The following is an 8,274-nucleotide window of genomic DNA, read 5'->3' on the forward strand; positions in this document are numbered from 1 at the left end:
CCCCCGGGCTGTCCCTGGATCGAGATCGCTCCCGGTGTCCCCCGGGCTGTCCCTGGATCGGGATCGCTCCCGGTGTCCCCCCGGGCTGTCCCTCGATCGGGATCATTCCCGCTGTCCCCCCGGGCTGTCCCTGGATCGGGATCATTCCCGCTGTCCCCCGGGCTGTCCCTGGATCGGGATCATTGCCGCTGTCCCTCCGCACTCACCTCCGCCCGCTCCGCTGCTCGCGCGCCGCCGCCGCTCGCGCTGCCCGAGCGCCGCATTTCATTGGCGCGCGCGGGGGCCGCGCGCCGCTCTCAGCCAATCCGACGCCGCCCCGGAACTTTTCTGGCCAATGGCGTGCGGGGGGCGGGGCGCGCGGGGGAACTCGCGCACGTGGGCGCGTGCCCGCGGCGGGAACGGGGATCGTGGAAAGGGGGACAGGGACAGGGACAGGGCGGGGGGAATGGCTTCGGAGAGGGCACGGTGAGATCGGCAACTGGGGAAGAATCCTTCCCTGGGAGGGTGGTGAGGCCCTGGCGCAGGGTGCCCAGAGCAGCTGTGGCTGCCCCATCCCTGGAAGAGTCCATGGCCAGGTTGGACGGGGCTTGGAGCAGCCTGGGACAGTGGAAGGTGTCCCTGCCCTTGGCAGGGAGGATGGAAGTGGATAAAGGTCATCCTTTTCAATAACCAAACCATTCTGGGATTCTGTGCTAGGACAGCACAGCCCCCGGGGCTTAAATAAAGAGGGCAAAGAAAGAAAAGAATGGTATTTATAAGCGTTCCTGCCCCAAAGCAGCGGTGCCAGAGAGGGGTGCGGAGGGGAGGGATGGGGCTGTTGCTTGTGGGTACCCAAGCACTGTGCAGCCCCTGGCTGGGGTGGAGTGAGCTGGCAGCTCTCCAGCCAAGCTGCCTGTTGTGGCTGGGCTGGGACTGTCCCGCGGTCCCTCTGTCCCGCAGTCCCTCTGTCCCACTGCTCCACCATCCTCCCATCCCAGTCTCTGACACCAAGTGCAGGGAAAGGGATTTCTGAATCAGACAGGAATGTGCTGGGGCAGTTTATCACAGCAGACGGACACAGAATGTTTTTAGCAGAAGAAACTGCCCGAAACCATATTTCTCTTGTTATTTCAATGGATGTAGAGCACTGAATGACAATCTATTGCCTTTTGTATTTTGGTTTTTTTTTAACATGGATTGGTGAGGTCTTTACTGCTTTAGCAAACATTCCTGCCTGCTCCAACAAACATTCCTGCCTGCTCCTGCTGTGGCCAGGAGGTCCAGCACAAAGCCCCTTTGTGCAGGTGAGGGAGGGAGGGCTTCACATGCTCCCAGCTCACTCCCCCGCTTCTCCATTTCCCACTGATCCCAGCCATTCTCCCTTCTTCATTGTGCCTTCATTGAGTCCAGGGAAAACCCTGAAATAACAGAAACCAGGATCCAGCTGCCTGTTGTGATTTGGGAGCACAACCCCTGCTCAGAGCTGAACTGTCTCCTTAGAACTGTAATCTGGAAAAAAAATCCTAAACTCGTGTAGATTTAATTTCTCCCATGTTGGTACATTTTTTTTTTCCTGGGATTTCTCGCAGCATTCCTTCACAGAAGGGGAACAGGGAAACAGATATCCCAGGATCATTTGGACTTGGATACGCTTTTCCAAATGAAGGAATAGAATTTACAGCAGCCCTGTGGACAGGGAAATGAGTGAACAGCGGCAGAAGCCGGTACCTCACTGGGGGGAGATGGGAACGCAGCACAGGACTGTATTTGCCGTCCCCAACCCCGCTTTGCTTCCCCAGCAAGAAGAGGACTTTCTGCTGCTCCCGCCTGTGGGATGTGTTGCCCGGGTCCGTGCAGGGGCAGCTGGGTCACTGAATTCTCCACTCGAGCCTCAGAATCCGCTGGGACAGCAATGCCATCGCCCTCGGCGGTGAGCGCTGGGCTCCCGCGGCCCCGGGCACTGGTGGGGCTCTCCCCGGGCGCCGGACGGAGCGGGCAGTGCCCCCGGGATCCGGCCCTGGGAGAAGGGATTCATCCTCTTCAGGACAGAGAGTGCAAGGAGCAGGGGAGGTACAGCAAAGAGGCCAAGGGCACTGGGGGCTGGCAGCCCCTCCGCAGAGCAGGAATGTGCCCCTGAGTGAATGTCTGAACATTCTTAGAAGAGGTATTTGAACATCCTCAGAAAGATCTGGGTTAAAAAGCAAAGACAGAAGAGAAATTCTGGAGAGATAAAATCCCTCCAGGGAGGGTGTTTGAACCTGACCTTCCAGAGGCATTTTGGGAGCGAGCAGAGAGAACAAACAGCACAGGGATATTGTTTTTCAAACCCATGAAGGGCTTGGCAGCCCCGGGAAACGTTTGACATGGCAATGGGGTGACATTATCTCCCTTTCCCAAGGCACACACACACGTGGCGACCTGGGACTTAGGAAAGAACTTACCAAGGGATTTCAGGGCACCACGAGGCATGGGGTGACAGGCCAGCACCCAGCAGGAGCAGTGGCACTGCCATGCTGCCTCCCACCGCAGGGACACTGTGGCAGGTCTCTGTCATCCCCCGCGCTCATCAGGAGCTGAGGTCATGCGTGGGACAAGCGTGGAGGGGCAAATTCATGTAGCAGGGAGATGTTACATGTAAAAGTGACAGATTTGGCTGGGTTTTTGTTTGTTGGTTTTAGTTTTAAGCAGCAGTTGCAAAACCGTGCCCCCGCAGGCTGCAGGTGCTGGTCAGGACTGAGCAGCCAAGGCTTTCGAGCAGCATGGAAACAGCTCGACACAGGGTGTAATGAGGCTCTGTGCTTACTGAATGTTGGAAGACAATAAAACCAACATTAGAATAAGAGTTAAAACCCTTCTAGATGCTTCCTTTTACAATAAAATACATCTGGAACAGTTGTAATTAATGATAACACAAATAAATCATGACAAGTGATAGTGAAACATAGGCAGAGTGAGAAGGCACACCAAGGGCAGGTTATTCCCAGCGTTCAGAACCTCCTTGGGAAGCCCCTGATGGTGGGAGCTCTTTGGGATGGGAAACGCAGCCAAGCTGGATGGGGACTATTTTAGTTTCCAGGTTTCTGAACGACTCAGCCTGTCAATAAACAGGAATAAACAACCGTAAATGCTGTCCCCGAGGGTGCAGTGTGCTGCAGCGTCCCGGCAGGCTGTGGAGCAGAGGGGGGCAGCCAGGGAGAGGTGGAGGTGAGTTCCAGGCGGCTCCGAGCATGGGAGGGACGCCAGCAGCGGGGATCACTGCTGAGTGATGAGGCTGGGCTATACTTAGCTCTCTGCTAGGAAGAGACAGAATCATCCTATGACTAAACACAGCTGATCCCTGCAGGAGTCATTCCCCGTCACTTGCTGACAACCGGGCAAAGATGCTCCATTATGAGAATCAGGGATTTCAGCTTCCTGTTGATTCACTGGCAGCTTTTATTAGGACAAAACTATTCCCGCAGAGGTGTCACCAGACAGGGCTTCCTCAGGTGCCCTCGGGGTCTGCTGAGCTCCGGGGGCAGCAGCCTGTCCCTGGGCAATCCCGTTTCTGCTGGCAGGATGGCACCAGCAGTGGTGTGTGATCCCAGCTCTGCTCCTGGCTGTTTCTGATGAGCTGCTGGAGGTGAAGCCAGACTGCCCTGCTCCTCTGAGCTCGTCTTCATCGGTCCACGAGGTCAGGAGTTTATTGGAGTCACCGAGGACAGGGGAGGAAAGGATGTATGAGGTCATCTGTGAGAACACCATTCTGTGATTTAAAGCTCCTTAAGCCATCCATATCTCTTGGTCAGAATGGCATCTGGGAGCTGCCTGGCTGGGGACTGAGGGGGGCTTTGGGGGGACCAGGCATGCACGGAGCAGGCCAATGAGGTTGGAGCCCGGCCACAGGGCAGTGGCAGAGTGGGGGGCACAAAAAGAGATTCTTAAGGATTTCACGATTTCCTCAGGAATCCCACGTGCAGGAAAGGGCCAAACTTCTGCCTGGAATTGATGCTGACCAGCTTTGTTGTGAAGAAATAAAAGGCATCTGTGGAGAAAGGGAATGAAACCTGGCAGCTGGAAGTGAGGTTTGCTGTCCCCCAGGAGACTGAAGCAGTGGGGCTCTGGAGCTGATGAGCCCAGGGAGCCCTGATGCTACCACCATCCATACCTTGGCAATCCATACCAAGAGTGTCCATTTAAAAGAGCTGCTTGAATGGCTCCTTGATTAATTCAAGTGCAAATCTGACCCACAGACAACAGAAATGGCCCAAAGTGATGAATATTTCTGATGTTGTGGGTTGGTGAGGTGGCAGCCAGCACACCCTGAGGTGCCAGCAGGGACCACCCCAGCAGCACCTCGTGGGACGGGGCTTTCGGCCCTCTGAGAGCAACGTTTGTGTGCTGAAGAAAGAGACACTGGTGCTGTGGTTAAAGGGATTACTGCAAACTCTGCCGTGTTTTCTAGGGAGAGACTCTGGTATTACATTCTTGGCTAATTTTCAATTTTTCTCTTTTGTAAAAACATAAAGGGATAAATGAAGTTGAAAATACGGCTCTGCAGCTGCTTTCAGTTAAGTGTTTTCCCCCCTTCCGTGAGCATAGTAGTAAAGCTACAGATTTGGTTGAAGTATTTCTGAAGAAATTTTCATCTCCTGGATCCCCAGTTGGAGCAGAGCAATCAAAGGGAACTGACAGGAAAATAAATGGAAGAAATGAATCAAAAAGGCAGACAAAGGCCACTTAAATCCAGGCAGCTCCTTTTCTATTAAATATTGACTAAGAAAACCTAAATTTCTGTATGTGCTGATTTTGCCTGTGGTTGATTTAAAGAGATATAGGATTGAAGTAGGAAGGAAAGAAAATACTGCATCCACTCTAAGAAATATTTTGTGGCCACACACACACACACACACACAATGTTTTTTCACTGGTTGTGATCAAATGAGTCATCCCATTTGTAGTCAAAAATAGCTTCAGTAATGTAGATTAAAAAATAAACCAGCAATACGTGTGGTTTTGAACACAGCTGTTACGGTAGGGCTTTCCTAATTTGGCTATATTCATGCAGGATCTTTCTTCCAAAGTTTACGCAATGGTTTCATCATCATAAGATTCTTTGTAGTGAGTAAAGCCCTTGAAATCATGAATCAGTTGGAGGCTTGGAACTCTGTGGGCCTGTCTATAAAGTGAGAAATGACATGCAATGTCCATGAAGAAAATTAATTACCTTTTGCCCTTTTATTTTGAATCAAGGACTTCCTTTACTTCTGCCTTTGCCATGCTGCCCAGGGGAAGCTGCTGCAGCACAGCTGGACCCGTTGGGCTTGGCTGCCTGGCACAGCCAGCTCCTGTGCTGGGGCACGTGGGTGCCACTGGGGCTGGCCAGCCTGTGCTGCCCAAACCCAGCTGGAGGCTGCTCGGGGACTGTGGCACCATGGCCAGGCTCCAGTGGGAGCATCCAGCTCTGAGATGGGCAAAGCTCTGTGGTTGGCATTGGCCTCGCCTGGTGCTGAGGGCAGGGGATGTCACTTGGGGCTGCCATGTCCCATCTCCATCACTGGGCTGGCATCCTCTGTCCTGCTGGCCCCACTGCCCAGGAGTGACATTGTCCCACCTCGTAGGAAGGCAAATCTAGGAAGGGAGGAGTTGAATCTGGAGGAGGCCAAACCTCTTGAGAAAGATGTGGGTGTACACAAAGAAAAGAAGAGATGTCCCAGAAGGGATGTTTCAGGGTGAGGGGCTGCTTAGCTGACATCTGTGGCTGTTAAAGGTCAGCAGATGCATCTGGAGGGCACAGGCCAGTCACACGGCTGGGAAGGTGGTGGAAATGAGGAAGGTGGTGGAGATGGTGAGAGTGATGGGGATGCTGAAGTTGGTGTAGGAGAATGAAGGTGGTGGAGATGCTGGAGGCAGAGGGGATGGTGAGGGTGGTAGGGCAAAGATGACCTATTACAGAAACTACCAAGGGACCCAGTTGTGGTGCTGGAGCCACAGTGCAGCTCTGCTGGAGCAGGAGGGGTTTGTTCTGGGGCTGTAAATCCTTTAGCCTACAAATGACAGAGACCTGCTGACCCAGTGCCCCGGTCCCTTATTGGGCATGGAAAGTACATGTAAATAAAGCCATGGTCAAGTGTCTGTGACACCTCTGTGTGTGTCTGTGTCAGGCTCTTGGAGCTGTCTTTGAAGACTGAAAAGTTATAGCATAAAAAACTTAACTACCAGGGAGAAATCTTAGAAATGCAAGAATGCAAAAGAAACAAAAGTAATTTTGCAGATCATTGTAGTTAAAAAATAGAACCATTAGCAAAGCAGGACTAACCTTATCTGATGCTCCTCTTTAGAATCTGGCATGTAGTTTTATGGATTAAACTGCTTTTCAATTTGACACTAAGAGCCCTCTTTTAACTTTCCAAAAGGCACATCTGAAAACAGCTCAGGAATCTCAAAGAGAAAAAGAGTTGAAAACAAAGATTCCTCCTCTGCAAAATATCTTCTTAATTGAAACTTGGCCACAAAGGTCTCTCTCCCAGCTCCAAACCCTGTTTTGGAAGAAATTACAAGTGGCCTTTTGCAGATGGAGCAGTCCTGCCTGCCCACCCACGGCCCCGGATGGACAAGGATGGAGGACTTCTCTCCACAGCCTTTATGAGGAGAACACAGATACCCATGTTCAGGTTGTGACTGTTTTCCCACTTTCTGATGATTTTGTTGCCACTTGCAGTGTGTAACAAAGGTGCCTCACTTGGGGAGTGTCTGTGTGACGCCAGGGGCCATTGGAACAATCTGCTGCTGCATGGGAATGGGTTCAGGAACTCCTTTTAAAAGGCTGCCAGATCACCCCCATTATTCACTGCAGAAGGACCCATTGTGGTTTGATAGGAGGTGTCCTGTTTCCTTAAATTAATGATGCACCGCAGGGCTGCACCATATATTTAAATTGCCATTTACTATAGTAATAAATATTAATCATCCCCTAAAAGAAGAAATGGGCCATTGTCAGAAGGAAGTAAAGGAACATTTTATGTTACCCCAGGCTGCCTTGTTTCTGCAGGGACACAAGAAAAATTGTGTTTATCATCTGGTATTTCAACAGAAAAACACTGTAGGGCCTCTCTAAATCCATCCAGTTTAACTGGCTGCTCGCAAGTTCAAAAAACAACTATGGATTTTAAAGAAAGTATTTATTTCCCTATAGTTTAGCTAGAGCTTATCAAATGTTCTTGCAAGCCGAAGCAGCACGTGGGAATGAAAGGCCTTGCTGTGCCACGGGGCTGTGCTCAGCAGTGACCCAGGGGAGACTTCCCAGTATTTGCTCAAACGGTGGCCAGGGCACCAAAGGATGCCACCCTGAGATAAGCTCATGTGCCCAAAATGTGAGCCCAAACTCTGCCCCTGCCTGCATCCTCCGGCAGCTGGAGGGCCTTTCCAAACCTGGCTCCAGCAGAAGGAGCAGCTTAGGTTAGCAACTCTTCTTACCGTGAACAGTGAATTCCCTTTCTTTTCCCATTCATTGCAGAGCAGATCATTCATGCTCTGGGAGCACAGCATGGGGTTTATGGCTGTGATTTAGTCTAGGTGTGAGTTACCAGTGCCTGCCTCAAACACGTTGCCCAAGTGTGGCATGTAACCCCTCTGACATGACATGGGCGTGCCCCGCATTGATCTCCATCCCTCTGTTAGTTTTGTGTTAATCTTGTTTATTACCTCGTTGTTACTCTCTAGAAGCTGCCAGCTCGTTCATCTCCCCGAGGCTCCCACTCAGATGCTGTCACTAATTTGATTTAAGGGGCTGTAACTCTGGTCCTGTCTCAGGGAAATTGGCCATCCTTTGGCTCGTGCTGCCTTGAGGAGCTCTGCTCTGGATCCGCACTGGGATGGAGGGGTTGCGACCCCTCTCTGTCCGGAGGGTCTGGATGCAGAGAAGCACAACTGAAAAGGATACTTCCCAACAAGAGAAAAATGAGAGTGCTGGAGTTGGTACTGGATTTGACTCAGACTGTTCTGCCGGATGTGAGGCAACAGCCAACATCCAACCTGCAGCTGGCACAGGGCAGGGAGCGGGGAGCCCTTGCAGCAAATGGGAATCCCTGCAGCACATCTGCCATGGATGAGAGCATCGGGGGTGCGTGATGTTGATACTGAGGATGAGGAAGTCTAAAGGTGCTTTTATGGCTCATGTGATGATCTGGGTTATATATGGAGAAGGTGCTGTTGGATATTAAACTTACTTATGAAGTACTGGGAAAAATTGGGGAGGGAGGTAGGGAGAGAAGGGGAAGGGGAAGGGGAAGGGGAAGGGGAAGGGGAAGGGGAAGG

The 8,274-nt window shown here is 51.8% G+C and overlaps 1 protein-coding gene across 1 annotated transcript in view; it reads right to left on the minus strand.

Annotated features, from left to right (window-relative positions):
* Positions 1-246, minus strand: part of LMCD1 (LIM and cysteine rich domains 1) — a 23,696-nt gene extending 23,450 nt beyond the window's left edge. The window contains exon 1 of the mRNA XM_042013214.1: positions 207-246. The gene's annotated coding sequence lies outside the window, so the exon portion shown is untranslated. The remainder of the gene's footprint in view (positions 1-206) is intronic.
* Positions 247-8,274: the final 8,028 nt, after the last annotated feature.

Source organism: Corvus kubaryi, unplaced genomic scaffold, assembly GCF_017639235.1.
Source record: "Corvus kubaryi isolate FWS band 111438036 unplaced genomic scaffold, C.kubaryi_AGA036_p1.0 136, whole genome shotgun sequence".
In the NCBI taxonomy this organism is placed as follows: domain Eukaryota; kingdom Metazoa; phylum Chordata; class Aves; order Passeriformes; family Corvidae; genus Corvus; species Corvus kubaryi.